General features: G+C 44.4%; 1 protein-coding gene across 1 annotated transcript in view; it reads right to left on the minus strand.

Annotated features, from left to right (window-relative positions):
* LOC124798807 (lachesin-like) overlaps nucleotides 1-23514 on the minus strand; it is a 195914-nt gene that overhangs the window by 37320 nt on the left and 135080 nt on the right. The gene's annotated exons all lie outside the window — the stretch shown is intronic.

Consider the following 23514-nt stretch of genomic DNA (forward strand, 5'->3'; position numbering starts at 1 on the left):
ACATACGTGTTTCATATTCGGTGGATTGTGCTGCCACCTACGGCCAGGTACTCCATATCAACGACCTCGGGAGTCATTAGCAATCGTGAAAGTGTAGAATGGGGCTTTCCGCGGAACTCACGGACTTCGATCGTGGTCAGGTGATAGGGTGTCGCTTGTGCCATACGTCTATACGCGAGATTTCCATACTCCTAAACATCCATAGGTCCACTGTTTCCGATGTGATAGTGAAGCGGAAACGTGAAGGGACACGTACAGCACAAAAGCGTACAGTGCGACCTCGTCTGTTGACCGACAAAGACCGCCGACAGTTGAAGAGGGTTGTAATGTGTACTGGGCAGACAATCACACAGGAATTCGAAACTGCATCAGGATCCACAAGTGCTACAACAGTTACGCGGAAGATGAGAATACTTGGATTTCATGGTCAAGCGTCTGCTCGTAAGCCACACATCAGGCCAGTAAACACCAAACGACGCCTCACTTGGTCTACGGACCGTAAACATTGGAAGCGTAAATAGTGGAAAAACGTTGTATGGAGTGACGGATCAAGGTACACAATGTGGCGATCCGATGGCAGTCTGTAGGTATGGTGAATGCCCGGTGAACGTCATCTGCCAGCGTGTCTAGTGCCAACAATAAAATTCGGTGGTGTTATGGTTTGGTCGTCTTTTTCATCGAGGGCGCTTGCACTCCTTGCTGTTTTTCGTCGCACTATCACAGCACAGGCCTAAATTGATGTTTTAAGCACCTTCTTGCTTCCCACTGTTGAAGAGCACTTTGGAAAGGGCGATTGCTTCTTTCATCACGATGGAGCACCTGTTCCTAGTGCATGCCCTGTGGTGGAGTGGTTACGACAATAACATCCCTGTAATGGATTGGCCTGCACAGCGTACTGACCTGAATGCTGCAGAACACCTTTGGGATGTTTTGGAACGCCGACTTCGTGCCAGACCTCACCGACTGACATCGATACCTTTTCTCAATGCAGCATACCGTGAAGAATGGGCTGCCATTCCCCAGGAAAACTTCCAGAACCTGATTCAACGTATTCCTGCGAGAGTGGAAGCTGTCAGCTAGGCTACTGGTGGGCCAACACCATACTGAATTCCAGCATTACCGATGGAGGGCGCCACAAACTTGTTAGTCACTTTCAGCCAGGTGTCCGGATACTTTTGATCACGTATTGTATCATGTGCCACGCTATTCTCACGTAGAACGCTGCTGTATTCAACTCCAGAAGCTGAAATAAACGGAATAGACCGAGAGCTACAGCCAGCACCTCGGCACAGCTTCTCGCCAATTTCTGGCTTCGTGATCTGTAGAAATTAAATGCATGGACTATTTTTTTTTTTTTTTTTTTTTTTTTTTTAATTGGACGTATTGAAAGCTGAGTTTTATTTGTGTGTGTGTGTGGGGGGGGGGGTATGTGTGTAATCAATGATTGTCCCATTTCATGTTACCTGGGATAGATCCTTTTTCCTTGCCCTGTAAGTGCACTAAGACTGCGTACATCTAATAAAGATTTCGAGATGTACATATGAGTAGGCGAGTAATGGTGCCAAAACAACAATTGCTGGCAGTAATTTCTGTTTTTCTGTCTGGTAACTGAGCGTGACCTGATGTCAGAAGGATGCACGCATGCGGAACATTAGCTCTCCTGTCTAAAATCTCGTGGGATCAGAATAATAAGACCTTTACCATCAACGAATGTAAATGGTCGTTGGACTGCAAACACGTGAAGTACGTTGGAAGTAACAACCTAAGCATAAACACCCGAACCATAGCCAGTGTATTAAATAAATAATATTGAACATTTGGTGTAAAAAACTTAACATTTACCTCAGTATTTATGATTGTCTATGGGTGTGACATTACTACGGAAAAATGAATCGAAAGGAAGGGAACAAGATAACACCGTAGGCATCCAGCAAGGAAGCCTCATATAACCTTGCTCTGTCCACACCTCGTCCATCCTCCAATTCACTTTTATTGTCAGGAACCACGGGTGTAGTATTGTCGTTACTGCAAAGGGTCCATTCTGAATTCATTATTGGCTTGATTAAAACATGATTATAAGCGCTCATATGGAACGGACGTCTCTCCCCTTACTAAAATTAATGCCTCGTTACCAGCTTTGGCGTTGAGTTAAAAGGAAATATTGAAACCTACGACCGTGTCGGGTGTGCTAGCGACGCTGCTATGCGTCCTCTCGATGCAAATGTGTACGCAGCTACCGGATGCCATATACCCGCCATTAACCTGCGAACAGGAACATAAATTGACGTACCTCTGTACATACTGGTTTCGCTATTTCCTTTCACAGATCTTTTATTATGACGTATATGTCTGTGATAAAGCTGCAGGAACACTGTTTCTGCCGAAAGGGGCAGACTAATTAGTGCATGGAATCTGATTTGCACGTCACGCTTGGCCGTGAAAAGGGAGAATTGGCGCAAATGAAGAATTTAATTAAATTTCTTACTCAGTTCTGCTCTGTTCAACTCCAGCGGCCCAAATATTCGTTGTAATTCCGCATTTGCCTCTTCTGAAAGTCGAAATTTAATTTCTACGACGGCTTATTTGTCATTGGCGTCGTTCCTAAGACGAGCTGATTTTCCGGCGTTTCCTTTTGACTTGAGCGTGGCACCAACACATAACTATAGCGAAAGCTTCAGAAATCTCGCTTATTATATTTCCTCCAGCCCCAGACGCTTTTGTAGTTCTTTTCCATTGTGCATCATCGAGTACTGAACTGTAATTTCAGGAATACGGAAACTTTACAAGAGTAATAGCCTCGTTATCCTTTGTCATTTTGTTTTCATCAGTCCGTTATCTTTCGGTTGCCCAGCTACCCTTTTGAAGTGTAGGCCAAATTTTATTCTGCTACATGAACAAATACCATGCAAGTATCATGTTATTCCGACTTCCTCTAGCTTATCTTTAAAAAGTAATATCTATTAACAGGTCAGAGGTTTCCGTAAAGGCAGACTTTCTGTTCTCTCGGAACATAATAATTTCTCCGATACAGCCGTATTTTAAGAAAAGGACCAAACATGTTAGCCAGGTTAATAAACATTTTTGCCAACGAATAGCAAAGTAATCTTAGGCAGCAGAAGAAATTTTACAACTGATCGGTGAATGAAAAAGTACAGAACTCCTCACGGAAATTTACGAATACAAATACAGAAATGTAAGACACTCAGGAATGAAATGAATGAGTTCAAGGAAGCCAAGGCAAAATGGCAGCAGGAAAAACGTGAAGATATCGAAAAAGAAATGCTCGCCACAATGACTGATGCAGCCTATATGTAAGTCAAAACAACCTCCGGTGAAATGAAAACCAAGATTGGCAACGTGAAGCGTGTAATAGAAATTCCACGGCTAAGCGAGGAGTAAAGAGCGCATAAGAGGAAAGAGCACAGTAATGGTACCCATGACGGATAGGACTTGTGTGATGAAGTGATTCAGGAACAAGTGGAAACTGATATGGAGAAAATAGGAGATGCAGTATAGTAGACGCAGTATACTAGAGCTTTGGAAGCCTTGTGATCAAAAAAGGGAGATGATAAATATCAATACATCAGAATTTCAAGAATCATTGAGGAGTGGCAGCTTAGCCACTACTCAAGTTGGAGACAAGTATAACAACACAAGAATGGATAAGAAAATTAAGGATGTGTCAGATGACGATCAGCTGGCTGTCGGAAAGCTAAGGGCACCAGAGAGCAGTTCGGACCTTGCAACTGGTAATGGAAGCAAGATTTAAGAAAAATTGAGATAGGTTCATATGATTGGATAGCCTAGAAAAAACTTTCGTCAGAATAAAATCCTGAGAAAAATAGGGGTAACATGTAGAGAAATACGGGTATATACGGTATGCACAAGAACCAAGAGGGAACAACAAGAAAGGAACACCAAGAACACGTAAGTGCACGAACAGAAAAGGGTGTAAGAAAGGGACGAAGAAGAATTACAGGGCCTGTTAGTGGGATGAACAGTCTAATGAGTATGGAACGTGGATTGATAGTGAACCGAAGAAAGACGGAAGTAACGAGGGATTGCAGAAATGAGAGTAGAGACAAACTTAACATCAAAATTGATGATCACGGAGGAAATTAAAGAATTTTGGTACCTTAGAAGCAAGCAGCAAACGCCAAGATGTACAGTCTATGTGCTCAGAAATACTGTAGTAGCCATTCAAGAAAGGCCTTTATCTGCAGTGCTGGCTGAGGACAACAAACTTGTGTGTCTTACTAGTGCTGTACAATCAGTCCATTTGCAATTTGACATTTGAGCGTCAGTCAATTTGCACCATCGTAGCACTTACGGATTTCTGTTGGCTCAAAGTCTTACTGATTTGCAACACAGCGGGAGCGTAACATTCATTACTCTCACTAAGTGGGCGTCCTCTTTCGTTACTCTAAAGACGAAAACTGATTTTAAGAGAACTGTGAACCGCAAACAGTCACTTACAGTTATCCCTTGCTGCACCTGGAAGATTTCATGGATAAGTTGCGTATCGGTCGTTATTTTGCCAAAAGTGACATGCGCTGTACTGGATGAGCAATCGCAACAAGTCTTAGTCATTAACACGTATCTGGATGTCTTCAAATTTTTGAGGTTACCGTCTAGCAGTGCTTCTACGCCTGCCAATTTTCATCGCTTTCTGGAGCAGCTGACTGCAAAAGTTCCGTTTCACTCGAATTATTCAGATGACATTGTTGTCTCGGCTCGCACTTATGAAGAACACATTTATAATATTCGCACTCTGTTTCAGGTGTTGTCTGCAGCTGGTCTTACGTGTCACACTGACATATGTGTGTTTTTTCAGACAGGACTTGAATACTTAAGGCATGTCATTTATAGCCTGGGCGTTCACTCATTGCAATCCCATGTGCTTGCTATGTGTGACCTTCCACAACCATGCAGTGATCGGGAATTGCAGTCTGTGTTAGGGTAGCTCACGTATTACATCCTTTTTATTCCTAACTCCTCTCAAATCGCGACTCCCTTGCACCGCCTGCACAAGAAGAATTTTCTTTCTGTGTCGTTACAAGAGTGCCAGTCCGCTTTCCACGAGAAGAAAAATGGTTTCCTTAGTGATTGACGCCTTGTTCATTTTGATCCAGTGAAACCTATGGTCCTGGCCGTGTATGCTTTCTCTTATAGCATCGGTGCAGTTTTGTAGCTTAAATTTGGTCCTGTTGAAAGTGTGATTGACTTTGCTTCGAAATATTTGAAGAAAGCTCTATGTAATGATTCACAAACTGAAAAGGAGGCTCTCTCCATTGTCTATGGTATCACTAAGGATCACCAGCTCCTTTTTGGCAGAAAATTTTGTTTGGTGACCGACCAAAAACGCCTACAATGTTTGTTGAGCCATTATCAGTCACTCCAAATTTGCACGAAGCAGAAGCTGCCACCGTGGGCTCTTCTTTTGTCAAATTATTAATATGAGATTGTGTACTGGATCACTTACAAGCATGCCCATGCAGATGCTCTTTCTTGCCTCCCTGTTGGATCAGACTCAATATTCGATGGGGCTTGTGCTTCTTGTTGCTACATTCATGCAAAAGACATGCTCCGTTTAACCACTGGAAGTTGCAGCATAAGATCCCGATTTCCACATTCTGTTGCACTACAAGCGCACTGGTAGGCCCCGTTCAGCCAGATAAATTTTTAGCCCTCTGGTTCACCGAAATTTTGCCCATCGGCATGCCACTGCAGTTGACCAAGGTGTCATTTTGCCTCGTACCTGTAATAAGTAGTCATGTGTTGTGATTCCCCAGGCTACCAGGCTGACATACTTTAATTCTACTTTAAGGACGCTTGGACATCGTTCGCAACAAGCAGCTGGCGCGACGTCATTGCACCTGGCATGATCTGGATGGACAATGTGAACAGTTGACTTCTCAGTGCCAAACATGTGGTGAATATCAGTCAGTCCCGCCTCAGCAGTTCTTTGAATGGCCCAAACCTCAAGCTACTTGGCACCGTATGCACTTGGATTTCTTGAGCCCTTACTGGAATATACATTGGCTCACCATCGTTGACGCTTGCAGCAAATTCCGCTTCGTGGTTCCTATGCACTCTACTAAAGCTCATTCCTCAATCCAAGCCTCGTTGACGATCTTTTACCTCGAGGAATTGCTTGAAGTGATTGTCACTGACAATTGACCTCAATTGTTGCCGCAGAGTTTGAACAATTTTGCACAACATCCACATCACTTACATGACGAGTGCACTGTTCCACACGCAATACAGTGAAGAAACTGAACGCTTTGTTAGGATCTTTAGGTAAGAAATGGACAAACAGCGTGCATCCCACACACACACACACACACACACACACACACATACACACACACACACACACACACACACATGATCAAGCTCTGTTGCTCTTCTCATCTTCCTACTTCTTCCAGCCAGACCACCGTCAGTAAAGCTGTTACATGGACGGCACCACCACACTTTGCTTCAGATGCTGCAGCTGCCATGTCTGACAGCGCTCAGTCGTACCAGACAAGCCAAGTATCACAATAACGACTGGACCATTTACAGACTGTATGGCGGGCAGCGGCGTTGGGAGCGAGGCACCATCATTGTCATTCTTGGACATTGTGTCTGTTTACTTCAGGGATCGAGAGCACTGCTGAGTCCATGTAAGTTTCAGGATCCTGTCGCAGACTTAGTGCACTCGGATTCCATTCCTGCCTGAACACAGCAGCCCTCGCGGCATCCAGCTCCCAGAAGCCTGTCCCAGAACTGATGAAAGTCGGCGCTCATTCATGGACGTCGCCGTTCTTCCGTCCTCACAGCTACCGTCATCTGGGATGGGCGTCTCGTCCCAGCAGGTGTTCCATGTGACTCCTCAGGTCGCTCTGTAGTCATCAAGGTGCCTCCATCCTCGTTTGCTGCTTCACCTCTGGATGTGAGTGAATGACATCTGTCCAGTTTTTTGGGCTGGTGTTCACAGGAGGGCTAAGGGCGTATGTCAGGGCCTGAGCAGAAGCTTGGCATGAGCCTCACTTTCGGTTCCGGACTCCTCATTGCGACCTGCGTTCAGTCCTCCGCCTCAGTCATTGTTCACATGCCTACACTACACGATGACGGTGAGTAGGTTTAGAGAGAAGGGATGTGGTATCGTATATCGATACCACGCTACAGACCTCAGAGGTGGCAACGGAATTTAAAGTTCCTGTCTGACGCCAATAGCGCTCGCAAAGGATTTAGCAGGCCCAATGGTGCATGCCTGCTGATCCACGCCTCCAGCAGCTTTGGACTACGAGTGCTCTCTGCCACTGGATGGCTGTTGGCCAACACAATGGACTTGCACTTGGAAACTCTTTGCTATAACATCATCATTTGTGCTTAGTAGAGAGAGTTTCTTTGTTGTTGCTGTTGTAAGAGCTGGACTCTACATCTTGCTGCGTTTTTGCGATGGGAAATAAAACTTAAGTAAATTTTCTGTAAGTTGTACCTAACACATATATTGCGACTGAGATGGGGCGTGCTGTTCGTCTGGAGACCAAGCTCTGGAACTCCGCTGATGGAAACCTTGTATTCGACTGTCACGTTGATGGCCAGTACAGTCCGCAGCTGAGAAAAATGCAGCCGAAAGGAATGTGACCGCGAGTCGGTAACGTCGATTATACAGTACAGTACAGTACACGAAACTCTAAAGATATTTTAATGAATTAGAAAATGTTCCAGCGAGGTAAATACAAGAGGCAGTTAAATAAAAACGAAACAGACGGTAAAAGTAAGTAAACTGCTTTCATGGAAAATGTTTGCGGTCGCCAACAGATCATGATTGTACCCCAACCATGCACATGTTCATCAGAAGCAAATACATGACCTTGAATATCTTTATTGATGGCTAAAAGAATTGAAATCTCATGGGAAGACTAAGGGGCCATATGGAGGATGCGTGGGGGCTTCCCATCGAAATTTCTGCAGCGTACTCGAAACAACCTTGGCAACATGCTTGAATGACCCAATGTTGTTGAAACGAATGAATCACCTCATGTAATTTTTGACGTTGTGTATCGCATGTTGGCAAGGTTGTTTTGACTACACCCCAGAAGTTTCGCTAGGATGCTCTAACACTTCATCCATATAAAGCCCCCATCCCTCTCCATGCGAATTCCAAATTCTTGATGCTCTGAGGGAAGATATTCAGGGCTAGTGATCCGCTTTGGATAAAGAGATGGACGCCTGGATTCAATAATACTTTTGAAATATTAACCTCTACTTATTTTTTCCATCTGTCTCGTTCTCATTTGACTCTCGCTCTCTCTCTGTCCAAATAGGCCGCACGGCACCGACTGACCGCCGTGTCATCCTCAGAGAATATGCGTTACTACATGCGGGTATGGAGGGTCATGTGGTCAGCACACCATCCTCCCAGTCAAAATGAATTACCGCGAACGAAATCGTTACTTCTCACTCAGCTTCTCATTTGGCCTCATAAGGACTGAGTGCAACCCGCTTGCCAATAGCGCCTGGTAGATCCGGATGGTTACCCATCCAAGAGCTAGCAAGTCAGACAGCGTTTAGCTTTGGTGAACTGACGATAGCCGGTGTTACGACTGCGTTGGATTTTCATCTGACTGCCTCTGATATATTATATCTTCAGTGTATTGACATTTCTGAAATAATATTGGTCAAATTCTCTGTGCGTGTGTGAGTCAGGGTGCGATTTGTGATTTTACCAGTGTGGGGGGGGGGGGGGGGGGGATGTCTTAGGGGGTTATTAGTATTATACATGTTACTAACTTGGACTGTGGCGTTACGCATGGTTAAACAACTATTTATAAATAGATGTTAATGCCGAAACTCACTATTCATGCGTATGCACTATCAGAAAAGCCATCCCTTGTTATATCTTTAAAAGTACATTATAGGTAAAACTTATTTACAAAATCATCTACATACAGGTATACGAGGGTAATTCAAAAAGTAGAGGCACATTTGTGAAAAGCTGTACTTATTCTGATGATAGAAAACTGAAACATATTAATAGCATTAATAATAAGACTTATTAAAAACTTTCAGTGTTCGGCTCCACAAATTTAAATTATTTGTAAAGTTTTACTCCAGTGCGTGGGAAATAAGCATCACAGGTTGGGGTGCATAAACTAAAACCAGAGGAGGGGATGATCTGATGCAGAGGGGGGAAATCCCCCCCCCCCATCCCCCCTGCAAATCGCACACTGGTGTGAGTGGATGCTGTATAAATAGTTTATTCATAGGGGTACTGCTTATACGACTATTCAAATGCATTGTTTCTTCGCGATACACGTTTTGCTTTACTCAGTTAAAGCATCTGATAATGATGTTTACTTTTCCGTGTCTTGCTCACAATGTGCGTGTGATGTGTGTTCCATAATATATTCTGTTTTTCTCGCTGGTGATGCACATAAAAAATAAACAACTGGAAGACAGTAAATGGTGAATAGTTAAGCGCAATAAGACTGACGATGAAGTCCACTGGTAACATAATATTCTTCAAACGACCAATAGAGAGCACTGGCAGCCACCGGGTAGGAGGGTGGCAGAGGAAGGGCTGTTTCCTCGCTGCCCGCCTTACAATTCGCAGCCATTCTTCTCAGCTGCCTAGTGTACGAGGTCTGACAACGTCTCAGCCATATGACACTAACCATTACATTCGTCAAGTCGATAGAAGCACCCTGTCTCCTGCATATCACCTACCTCTAATTCAGTTGCTCATACGGGTGCATTTTTTGTAATTGACGTATTTCCAACTGAAATTATGTGAGCTTAGTAAATGTTTGTTTCATAGCTAATTACAACACGATCACTTAAATTTCTATAAAATATTCACGTTACCGTTCTCGCCAATTACCTAGTATCCTTAAATGTACTTAGTCCACTTATATATCCGTACGACTAAGAACATCTGGAAGTGGTAACTTTTCCTCTTTTTTCTCTTTTTTTAGTTTCATTCCATCCATGAAGGGGATGGCTAACCCATTTTCGAAAAATCTATGGTTTCGTTTGGGCCAGGGGTTATATGTTATGCTGTGGTGACTCTAAATATTTATTAAAATTTGGGACTGGATGATATTCTATTTCCACTTATTGTTTGATTTCTTAGTTTGTCTATGGGGATGGATATTACAAATCCCAGCATATCCCTTACAACGAAGAAAAAACTCTCCCTAAAAAACCTGAGTGGTGTTGATTCACCTGATCTTCAGGCTGTTTCAGATGTTGCAAAAATAACTTCAATCTAGGTACACCGCAGGCTTAATTTAGTAAATCGAGCAAATAACTTAGAAGACTCGTTTAAGGTAATAACATTAACTACACTAACGAGAAAGAGGAAAGGAGCACAAGGTATATTGGCAAACAGAGAATGGTATTATTCAAATATATTTTTAATCGGATAATTATGCAAATAAGTAAGGAATTTTAAAAAAATTCATAAATAAATTAATCACAGGTAAGGGGATTATTCCTCTTTACAAAATTTTATTTATTACTTATTATTTGTAATTTAAATAACGAATAACGTGGAATGTTACAGCATTTACTTTCTTTACTTCATTGACAGAATTTAATAAATACCTTTTGTTTCTGTGGCTCAGTGCCGTTTCTAGTTGACAAATGGTTTGTTCAGAAATATGCCTCAGTTACTCCTTGGGTTATGTTCCGGATTGCAAAGCTAGAGAAAAAAGCCGGGCCATTGTTTTGGAGTACATGTTGTAATGTAGGTTCCCCTCTAACTGGTTCCGCAAGTCGGTTCAGATACTGGAGGAAGGCAAGGGCACATCTACATGCCTAATAACACACTGCAATGTGCACCAACTTTTGGGCTGAGCACAGCTTTACTTGCTCCAAAGCGTAACGAATGCAACGTAAATACGCTTTGTAGGTGGATGGAGCACAGTTCAACTATCTTTGCACTTGCCAGTAATCCCCCCCCCCCCTCGCTCCCTCACTGGTGACATACTGAAGTACTCTACATAAGTAGCAAATGCAATGAACAGAAACTCTTAATCTACAATATCTTTCTCCATTGTACCAAGGTTGCATACTGAAGTACTCTACATAAGTACAAAATGCAGTCAACAGTAACTCTTAATCTACAATGTCTTCCTCCATTGTACCAAGGTTGGTATCAGTATTAGATACGTGCATTTCATTGCTGTAATTATTTACTTCGTCCTTGTTTGCAGTGCTACGAAGTGGGTGAACGAAATTAAGAACTCAGTAATCGCTAATAACTAACACCAATAGACTTAAAATAAGTCTCCTAAAGCTTTTTTGGAAGGCTGCTGAACGTCCAGTCACCCAGATCTGAGTAAGCTATTACGTTAAATCATGAAATAGCTCCGAAATGATGAAATACATCCAACAAACGCATACGCAGTTACATAATTTTGAGACTGAAACATCTGGAAACGGACACTGGGTTACACTAAAAGAGTTAATAATTTGCAGTAGGCTAAAATGCTTTTTAGTGAGAAAGTGTCAACAGACAATAGGAAAATATTTTTCGCCTTTCTACATCAACTGCAATTACAGCGGCAATGCCTTAACCCCGATTTACCTGAGTTGCTGCCCATGACCAAGAAAGGTTTACAACAATCTACAGACATGTAATAGCCATTGAAATGCCTAAGAAGTAGTTTTACAAGTTTCAGTTGGTGCTATGACGTAAAAAGGAAATTTATTTTGTACGTGATTTAGGGTGTGAAGCCAGCGTGGAATCACAACGACGGTATTTGCCAAAATAATTGATAATTTTTCAGTTTTTCATAGAAAAGATTATTGTTTGTCAGTCTTACATCGTTAACCTGAAATAAAGGCGATTTCAGGAGATGTAACACACCGATATCTTCTTCCCACGTATAGAATGTATTTTCTTTTGCGCGTGATAACTGGAAATCTTTGAAAATAAAATAAAGTTGTTGATGAGAATTTTGGAAAAAGAGCAGGCCTGAAAACTAATTTCAAAGTAAAAATACATTGGATTAATAAATGAGAAAGTGTTGGAACAGGAAGTCTCAGTCGATTTCAGATTTATCAATTATTCCTAAAGATTTTTATTCTCAGACGATGAACAGATGCTTCTATTAATGCAGATTAATATGGTTTCGAATAAATATTTTCATTCGCTATTCACGAATAGCGAATACAGTTTGTTACCTGTATTCGTTATACGCCAGTCGAATAAATTTTGCCCAACTCTGGTGATAAGGGAAGCGCGTGATGCATGCGCACACTGCAAGTACCCAGCCTGTGTGCAAGTGATCTGAGCTGTTGACACCCGCGTGAGCGTGGGCAAGTGCTCGCTCTGCCGTGTCGCACCCGGTCCATGCGCCTGCAGGTCTCTCAGAGTCTTCTCTCACGTACCGTGGAGTAGAGGGGAACTAGCGAGCAGTGTGTGGCTACTCCAGCAGCTGTGGTGATACGTTTTTCCCTCTTTAATCGCCCTGGCGTGAAGTCACGTGTATAGATGTTGATGGAACAAATTCCTATCACTTGCTCAGCTGTGTGATGGTGTGGTTATTCATTTGCAAGAATGTATCGGCTAGAGTTGCTACCTTCTACCACATGTAGTTAGTCCGTTTACTGTTGTATGGACTCGCAAGCTGACGTCTGCGTGGCTTCACATTGGGTGTGCGCGCTTTGTCAATCTGCTATCTGGTCTTCGCATATTGGTTTCGCATGTTTTCAGGCTATTTCCGCAATGGTATGTTGTTGGCGGTTAGGGGCATTTGCTTTTTCTTATACCACGCCATCCTCGGAAGGGATTTGTTATTAATAGTTGTCGGTCTGATGGTTTGCATTGGTGAGAACTTGTGCTGCTGGTTGTTTTAGACACCAGGTCTAGGGAAATTGGTTCTGGCTCGCTTGCGAGTGTTTCCATAGTGACGCGTTGTTGCTAATTTGGAACGCTTACGTTTTTGTTGTGTGTAGAACCTGTGGAAGATCAGTGACCGATAGTGCATTTGTCTGATACTTTGCACCACCATCTCTCCACTGACGCCCTTGAGTGGTGTAATTGAATGAATTCTTGTACTGGTCTAATATATCAGTGAGGACACCATTCGTGTAGTGAGTATAATCATGTGGAAGGAAATGTGCGGGGAGTTAGGTACTATACAGCATGCTTCTCGAAGTAAAAGTGTTTTTGAGTTGTTACTCCCAGTTACCACCTGGTTTGTTAACCCACTTATGAACTGTGAAAGTACCGTGTAACATTGTCACGTTCTATTAGGAGCCTTTTAGTGTTCGTTTCCTACTGCAGGCATCGACAAGCTGACCTTAGAGTTCTTTTTTTTGGTGAATTTGGTGAACGAAAGTGTTCTCGGTCAGTCGTGAATCACGTCTTGAGTAGTTCGCTTTGCCTTGTTTATGAATGTTTGCACAACTGAATTGTGGCTGGTGTTTTGGGACGCTTAGGTTTTGTATGCTCTCATACGCATTCGAAAAGGAGGATCAGTTACTAATAATATTTCTGTCAGGAGTTTGGAAGTAAAATTGTGTTCAGAGATTTTTGAGTTGGTGCAATCCGACTGAAGTGCTGTAACGATTCCTTCCGGCAGTGATTGCATGATACAATTATTGCGTTCATTGCTGGGGGAGACGAATTTTGGACGTTATTCAGAGAAACAGACCAGCAAACCTCGCTTGTGTACTGTGTCGAATTCTGGGTAGTTATAGGTGAATGCCATCACCATAATTACGACCGACTGAGCCGCTGCTGTTTGATTGTCCACTCGTTCGCGTCAGTCCCTGCTACGGCTCTCCGAGAAGGTGTGGCTCGCAAAAGCCGTGTCCAAATTAGCATCGAGTTTAGTTGTAAGTGAGATTGAACTTTTATTAATTTTGCTAGCCTTTTTTGTGAGATTTACTTAACTTTATTAACTGTGTTTCTTAAACGGGTTTTGATTGCGCGCACGTCCTCGTATCCAATTTAAGTTGTTGGTTTCTGATGATCATGGTATCGCTGGTGTTGATTACTTTCAGGTGGGTGTAAGGAATGACGTACAACAAGGGTGTCCACTTTGATCAATGGCTGTCCTGAGATGTTAACTAATTCTGCAGCGGGAGATGTTCTATCAGCGATAAATCAGCATCGGGGAGCTGACTATCAGCAAGGATACCACCGCATACTGTGTCCTGCTGTCAGTCTGGATTAGGCTAGTGGCCTTCTAGGTACATGGCTGTCTCTTGTAAACTGATATCCTAGATTAAGCTACGGCTAGTTCCATTTAGCCTAAATGGGTTATCACACGACAGCTGAGTGATATTGTATGATAAAAGGCTACTACCTTAGTTGTGACTGACGCTATTGTCATTAAAACTAACAAAATCGAATGAACCCTCTAAATTAAGAACTAGCTCAGGGTTAGCTTAGTGAGCGGCCACTAGTGTGTTTTTTAATAAGTAGTAACTATTTTTACTAGCCGGCCACAGGATAACATCTGAGATACGTAGTTAACTACCTTTGCTGTCGATGTGGTTTCTCATTAGTAATCTGTGGTGACCGTTGAACTTGCGTGTTTATCAATGTCACTAAGTAACTGTATCTGTATGAAGTGGTACACACGGCTTATGAGCATTTTAGTGATTACCAAACATACAATAGCGATTGAAAGAGCGTTTTTCCCATATCGTTTAATTTTCATTGGGATTAGAGTTTTATTTTCTTGAATTATTGGTTAAATGGTGATTACCGAATGGATTTTCGCTTAAGTTGTAGGTGATTGATTAAGGGAATGTTTTTATTTTGTGTGTATGTAATGTTGCCATCCAGCTGTACTGTTAGGTAGACTGAGAAATATTATAAAATGTTCAGTAGATCTGTTTCGTTATTCAGCTCTCTGTTCCAAAATAGGAGACCTTCTGCTGTCTATTCGTTTACCATTCTAAGCAACTGAAACGTTCGCACCGTCTTTCCTAGCGAAGCTACGCTAATCGACCTGGTTCAAAGAGTCGCTATCATACAAAACTTCAATAATTTTAATTATATGTCAGATCATAACGGAGAGAGCGTGCAGCGTTCCATAGCCAATCCGATCTACGTCCGTGACAGACTGACGACAGGATATCGGGCGAAGATAACGCTATTTTTTACCTCGAGGCTGGTCAAATATTGCAGTAAGCATTACACTTGACATCTCGCCGAAGGCGCCGAGGGTCGATGTCAGTGGAATACGAGGAAACACTCCGATACGCGTGATGAAAGAATACCGAGTGAAATTTAAAACGACAACAAAACGCTGAGGCGATCGCGTGTCGAGGGAATGAGAAGGAATGTTCCAGGTAGATAATGAAGAGGACGGTGTGCATCTAGAATCAATTAAGAACGAAATGAGAGGTCAATCAACGATAGATTAGGTGTCAGCAGTCAGTTTGAGAATCGAGCACCCAGAGGGCAGTGACGCTCCGCAGCAGCGTCTGATGAGCAATAGATATTCAACTACGAGAAAACCGAGACTGATTGTGGTGGACTCACGTCAGCTGCAAGCTAAGTAGCGTTTTACAGTTGTTATAGTAGTAGTGCTGAACAGAGGCTGCCTGCTTCTGTTCCGAGGAGCTGGAATAGTCAGTGAATAGCGGGGAAATGTCACTGCTATCCAGCTGCTTATCTGGGTGGTAACGTGCTCGCCTCCCATGCAAGTGGGACCAGGTTCGATTCCCTGATGAGTTGGAGATTTTCTCCGCTAGGGAACTGGGTGTTGTTCTTATCATCATTTCATCCTCATCATCGGCGCGATAGTTTCCCAACGTGGCGTCGACTGAAATAAGACTTGCACTTGGCGGCCGAACTTCGCGCATGGAGCCTCCAGGCCAACAATGTCATATGGTCATTTCCATTTCTCCATGTCACTGCTTGGTTCTCGTCTCTTGATGTTAGGTCAAGTGCCCTTGACTACAAGTGAATTAGTTCGAAGTACTGCTGACTGTTTAGTTATACCAAGTGTCAGACCGAATGACACTGCAAGCACTTATCTGTGATAGATACTTTCGATAATTACGAGAAAGGATATCTAACATTCTGGTAAAGACTTTTGCTCCTTCATCGCACTAAACAAATGTATTTGTTAGAAAAATGAATTGACTAAAGAAAGAGTAACAACTTCCTACTTCAGCGAACCATTCCTGCCAACTCTATGTGAGTTACCAACCTTTTGGAACTGAATCCCCTACAACCACTGACAGTGACAAATGAAAAAAAATGAAACTGAATCCACACTGTCGTTGACCTCCTGACTGCACCACGGAAACTTTGGTGCAGTAAACCCGTGTTGAGACGCGACCAAGTTCTGACGTTTGGAGCCGGTTTAATCTGAAGATCGCGTTTGTTCCAAATTCGACTCAGATCCCGAAGAGGGGAAACGTCTTGTTTATGAGGCCTGAAAAAATAAAATAAAAACTAAAGAAATGTGGTTTCAGGGTAACCGTTCTCAGTCGGAAAAGAAAACCAAACTTTCCTTTCCCCAATCATCTTTCCTGGATCAAGACTTCAAAGGTTGATGAAACACAACAACGAATTGGCTTACTACTATCACTATCATCAGATAACTACCACATAAAGCAACACATTATACGCTACCAAATTACTAGTGCACACCACGAAGATGACGTGCTACAGACGCGAAATTTAACCGACAGGAAGAAGATGCTGTCATATGCAAATGATTAGCTTTTCAGAGCATTCACAAAGGTTGGCGCCAGTGGCGACACCTACAACGTGCTGACATGAGGAAAGTTTCCAACCGATTTCTCATACACAAACAGCAGTTGACCGGCGTTGCCTGGTGAAACATTGTGATGCCTCGTGTAAGGAGGAGAAATGCATACAATCACGTTTCCGATTTTGATAAAGGTCAGATTGTAACCTATCGCGATTACGGTTTATCGTATCGCGACATTGCTGCTCGCGTTGGTCGAGATCCAATGACTGTTAGCAGAGTATGGACTCGGTAGGCTCAGGAGTATAACTCGGAACGCCATGCTGGATCCCCACGGCCTCGTATCAGTAGCAGTCGAGATGACAGGCATCTTATCCGCATGGCTGTAACGGATCGTGCAGCCACGCCTCGACCCCTGAATCAACAGATGGGGACGTTTGCAAGACAACAACCATCTGCACGAACAGTTCGACGACGTTTGCAGCAGCATGGACTATCAGCTCGGAGACCATGCTGCGGTTACCCTTGACGCTGCATCACAGACAGGAGCGCCTGCGATGGTGTACTGAACGACGAAACTGGGTGCACGAATGGCAAAACGTCGTTCTATCGGATGAATCCAAGTTATGTTTACAGCATCATGATGGTCGCATCCGTGTTTGGCGACATCGCGGTGAACGCACGTTGGAATCGTATATTCGTCATTGCCATACTGGCGTATCACCCCGCGTGATGGTATGGGGTGCCATTGGTTACACGTATCGGTCACCTCTTGTTCGCATTGACGGCACTTTGAACAGTGGACGTTACATTTCAGATGTGTTGCGACACGTAGCTCTACCCTTTATTTGATCCCTGCGAAATCCTACATCTGAGCAGGATAATGCACGACCGCATGTTGCACGTCCTGTACGGGCCTTTCTGGATACAGAAAATGTTCGACTTCTGCCCTGGCCACCACATTCTCCAGATCTCTCACCAATTGAAAACGTCTGGTCAATGGTGGCCGAGCAACTGGCTCGTCACAATATGCCAGTCACTACTCTTGATGAACTGTGATATCGTGTTGAAGCTGGATGGGCAGCTGTACCTATACACGCCATCCAAGCACTGTTTGACTCGATGCCCAGGCGTATCAAGGCCGTTATTACGGTCAGAGGAGGTTGTTCTGTGTACTGATTTCTCAGGATCTATGCACCCAAATTGTGTGAAAATGTAATCACATGTGAGTTCTAGTATAATAAATTTGTCCAATGAATACCAGTTTATCATCTGCATTTCTTCTTGGTGTAGGAATTTTAATGTCCAGTAGTGTATCTTAATAAAGCCTAATATTATAATATAAACAATTAATTAATCACATAGAACAAGATGAAGCCTCAGCAGTTATGCTGACTGAGGAGTTTAAACAAAGTGTCTTTGGACTAATACAGTCACTCTTAGAGTGTGTGGTTAACAAAGGCAACTGCTCGCACTCACAGCGCACACACCCGCTCTTCCGTGTGCCATCGGTATACAAGAATAACTTGCCACATAACAATCATAGACTTCTGAGCAGATTTTATGGCTACCGAACATAGGCAATGCACCGTTCGCGTACCACACAGTGCACTGTATCTATCATGTAACGCCCGTGTGCAACAACCGGCTGCAAAAGCTGGTAGTACTCCTCTTAAAGTGCAGAAAGGCACTTCTCCACCTCGACTGGGAACGCAGTGCATCCCGTCGGGAAAAGTCACCAACCACTCCACCAGGCTGTTGTAGCCACACAGCGACCACGCCCTGTCCATCCCGCACTGAAGTCCGTCTTACAAACCCACAGCACACCAGATTCTCGAGGGCTCTCGCTCACGGCGGTACCCAGTACTCGCTCGTTTGTCTCCGTGCAGCGGCTGACTACAGACCTTTAAAGCCCAGCCTGTGATCTTGCAACGTAAATCACTTAAATATATTACCTAGACGAATGTATTCCAAAAATTTCATTACCCTACATTAGTTATGTTTCGGTACAGCGATTTTTTCGCGTCAGTGTACTTCGAAAAGAAGATTGGATTTCAAAGGTCGAGGCTGAAGAGGAAAGCGCAAGTGTGCTAGACTAAAGACGAAAAGAAGTACTGCAAGTGAGGAGACTGCATTTAAATCATCGCAGAAAAAGTGGAAGAAGAAACCGAAAATACATCCGAAGACAGAAGCAGTCACACTGAGAGAATGGAATTATATCTTGGTTTCTTCGGGAAGCAAACCGAGTTGATTCGTCGTACGTGAGACAGGAAAATACGGCGAGTTTTACCGGTCTGAAGATTGACTGCAAGTGTAGATCAGCTAATATTGTTATGTGCATTGAACTGTGAATTATGTTAAAAGAGTGAACAGTGAGACGGCTAAGGCTGCGATCATATTGTTTGTGTTAAGTAAATAACAACGCAATCTGCCATTAAAAATCTAGTCATGCAGACTGTGGTGTCACCGCCAGACACCACACTTGCTAGGTGGTAGCCTTTAAATCGGCCGCGATCCGTTAGTATACGTCGGACCCGCGTGTCGCCACTGTCAGTGATTGCAGACCGAGCGCCACCACACGACAGGTCTAGAGAGACTTACTAGCACTCGCCCCAGTTGTACAGCCGACTTTGCCAGAGATGGATCATTGACAACTACGCTTTCATTTGCCGAGACGATAGTTAGCATAGCCTTCAGCTACGTCATTTGCTACGACCTAGCAAGGCGCCACAGCATTGGATAATATTTTATATTGTGGTTATAACCTGTACCGTCAAGAAAGATGTTCTACAATTGTGGATTAAAGTTAAGTATTCCAACAGCTACGTACTTTATTTGCTAGACTCAAATCCTTTAACTGTTCCAGACCTCACGCCAATCTGCGTGAGCTTAAGCGCATGCCTTTCGGCTTCCTCTCATTGTGACTTGGCTGTCTTGCCAAGTCACAACACAGACATTATTGTTCGAAGTGTTAAACTTGTCGTACTTGGTTATAGATCAAAACTTTTGTAGTTTACTTAACCAAGGTACGAGACGTTGGAACAAACACTAGACATTTATTTGAATTTTTATCAGTTAGTTTTCTAACCTACGCGCCAGCCACCGCTATTTTTCTGTGGTCCAGTGGATTTGCAAAAGCAAGCAGCATTCCAACGGCAGCAAGCAACTTCCTCGGCTGCAGCGCGCCTCGCGGTGAGCCATATCTGAGATCCAACGATTACCATTCAGCCATCTTTTCGAAGTTATATCACGTGGAATTAAATGTAGTGTTGGCAAACTGTTAAATGAAATTCAATAAAGACCAGGGAGCACTATTATCATGTCCTTAAGAAATTATCAATATTCCACGGCATATCAATTTATTTAACAGCAGTATAATTCTCTATCACACACTCCTGGAAATTGAAATACGAACACCATGAATTCATTGTCCCAGGAAGGGGAAACTTTATTGACACATTCCTGGGGTCAGATACATCACATGATCACACTGACAGAACCACAGGCACATAGACACAGGCAACAGAGCATGCACAATGTCGGCACTAGTACAGTGTATATCCACCTTTCGCAGCAATGCAGGCTGCTATTCTCCCATGGAGACGATCGTAGAGATGCTGGATGTAGTCCTGTGGAACGGCTTGCCATGCCATTTCCACCTGGCGCCTCAGTTGGACCAGCGTTCGTGCTGGACGTGCAGACCGCGTGAGACGACGCTTCATCCAGTCCCAAACATGCTCAATGGGGGACAGATCCGGAGATCTTGCTGGCCAGGGTAGTTGACTTACACCTTCTAGAGCACGTTGGGTGGCACGGGATACATGCGGACGTGCATTGTCCTGTTGGAACAGCAAGTTCCCTTGCCGGTCTAGGAATGGTAGAACGATGGGTTCGATGACGGTTTGGATGTACCGTGCACTATTCAGTGTCCCCTCGACGATCACCAGTGGTGTACGGCCAGTGTAGGAGATCGCTCCCCACACCATGATGCCGGGTGTTGGCCCTGTGTGCCTCGGTCGTATGCAGTCCTGATTGTGGCGCTCACCTGCACGGCGCCAAACACGCATACGACCATCATTGGCACCAAGGCAGAAGCGACTCTCATCGCTGAAGACGACACGTCTCCATTCGTCCCTCCATTCACGCCTGTCGCGACACCACTGGAGGCGGGCTGCACGATGTTGGGGCGTGAGCGGAAGACGGCCTAACGGTGTGCGGGACCGTAGCCCAGCTTCATGGAGACGGTTGCGAATGGTCCTCGCCGATACCCCAGGAGCAACAGTGTCCCTAATTTGCTGGGAAGTGGCGGTGCGGTCCCCTACGGCACTGCGTAGGATGCTACGGTCTTGGCGTGCATCCGTGCGTCGCTGCGGTCCGGTCCCAGGTCGACGGGCACGTGCACCTTCCGCCGACCACTGGCGACAACATCGATGTACTGTGGAGACCTCACGCCCCACGTGTTGAGCAATTCGGCGGTACGTCCACCCGGCCTCCCGCATGCCCACTATACGCCCTCGCTCAAAGTCCGTCAACTGCACATACGGTTCACGTCCACGCTGTCGCGGCATGCTACCAGTGTTAAAGACTGCGATGGAGCTCCGTATGCCACGGCAAACTGGCTGACACTGACGGCGGCGGTGCACAAATGCTGCGCAGCTAGCGCCATTCGACGGCCAACACCGCGGTCCCTGGTGTGTCCGCTGTGCCGTGCGTGTGATCATTGCTTGTACAGCCCTCTCGCAGTGTCCGGAGCAAGTATGGTGGGTCTGACACACCGGTGTCAATGTGTTCTTTTTTCCATTTCCAGGAGTGTATATACTGTCGAGGAACACAACGTAATCATAATTATTGCCCACATCTTCCTAACTGCCTCTAGTTGTTGCAGTATGTTCCACATTGAATCTACTCATCACTTTTTCACGAGTGCTAGCTTGCAACTGCATTCATAACATGAAGTTCCACACATGTCTGGACTATTTACACCCACGAGCACCCCTTAAATCTGGTTATGGGAGAACTTCAAGAAGTAAGTTACATGATACCGTGGCGAGCCAAACAATTTTCATGGACACAAAAACATTACATTATATTTTTACATAGTGATTAAACCTCTATGGACAACAGCAGGAACATACTGACAGTCGCTCAATTCCTCGATTATAGTAATTCGGTCCTTGGTTTGGCCGCGAAGCCCTTCGATGACCGTTGAGAGAACATCCTCATCGATGAAAGATCTACTACCTGCCCCCCCCCCTACCCCAAGTTCTTTGATTTCCTGGACACTGTCGTCTGCGGTCGATCTCGATGATCTTACTTCCAGGTAAGTATTACCCACGTGTGTGCGGTCTTGACCACATTGTTAACACCATTTCACTATTGTTGGAAGCTGCATTCGTCCAAATTTCATCAGAATTTCGTGGATAATCTGTGTGAAATTTATGACGTTTCGCCCGAATGAATCATACTGTCCCACGTACTACAACTTAGGAAAACGTTTCCAGTTGCCACGCCATTTCACTAACACACTGTTATGCAGCCGTCATCTACAGTAGTACAGCAGAACTGCGTCTGCAGGACACCCTCTCTTCTGACAAAGCACCACTACTGTTGCATATTGATCGTAGCGTAGGACGACATGTGTAAATTAACTGTCTTAAGTCCTTAGGTACAATACATACAAAAAACAGATCCACTGCAGTGGACAGAGCTTCTCTCCAAGTTTTTAACCTACATCATATTCTCTAAACGGGCAGTCTTTGCTTTTCAACAAATGTCAATATGCACAAGCAGTTCATTGAGATCCCTGCTGCCGATGGGAAGGCAGGAGAAGCAGCAGCAGCTTGGCAATCGGTCCACTGGGTTACCTACTCGCAGGCGCGATCTAATCCGAGTGGATGATTTCTCTTCATGTTCTGGTACTCCTGCCTGCTAGTGGTGCAATCTGCAACTAAGATATGCCGTGTAAGACAACTAAAAACCCGGAGAGATGCCCCATCCATTGAGACCTCTGGTCTGTACATCTTCTAGTTTCATGCGGCAGCTTTCTGAAATGCTGAAGAGACTTACGAAAAACTCTGTATTTAACTTATTTCATACTGCGTACTTGGCGTTGTCTGGATATTCTATTAGTCCATCTCCTCCTTGCCCCTCTCTCTGACCTCCTCCTTTCCCATTTCACCTTCACTACCCGCTCTCTCTATCTCCTCTCTCCTGCTCTCTTACGATCTGCTCCTCACCTCTCTCTCTGCCTGTCTCCTCCCCTTTCCTTTCTCTGTACATTTGCCCCTCTCCCACCCCTCTCCCTCCATCTCCACTTTCTCCGTCCATTTCCTTGTCCTCTTCTCCACCACTCTCTTCTTCTGCCTCTCTCAGTCCATCTTTTCCTCAATCCCCTGTCCCTTTCCTTTCTCTGCCCTTCCTCCCCCTCTCTCTGTCCATCTCCCTCTCCTTCTATGTCCATTTTCCCTTTCCCCTCTCTCTGCGATATTCCTCCTATTTTCTATCTCTGTCCGTTTCCTTCTTCCTCTCTGTCCATCCAACTCTTCCACCTCCATCCTTCTCCACCTTATCATCCGCAACCGCAGTTGCAGCTTTCTGGATTTTAGCCCCACAACATTTCATTCCATACAGTAAATAAAATGTGCACCAAGCTTGGTGGCGACCATGTCAGAGCCAATTACTATGGCAGGAGGGCGTTAGGACATGACGTATGAGGAACAGTGCCACCCTCTAGGAGGAAAGCATGCATGCTGTAACTGTGGCTGCATGGTACAGCGCATATTACACCGCAGTCTCTGTAACAAATTATATAAATGGTCTCTAGCATGGAAAC

This window comes from Schistocerca piceifrons, chromosome 5 (assembly GCF_021461385.2).
Source record: "Schistocerca piceifrons isolate TAMUIC-IGC-003096 chromosome 5, iqSchPice1.1, whole genome shotgun sequence".
Lineage (NCBI taxonomy): Eukaryota > Metazoa > Arthropoda > Insecta > Orthoptera > Acrididae > Schistocerca > Schistocerca piceifrons.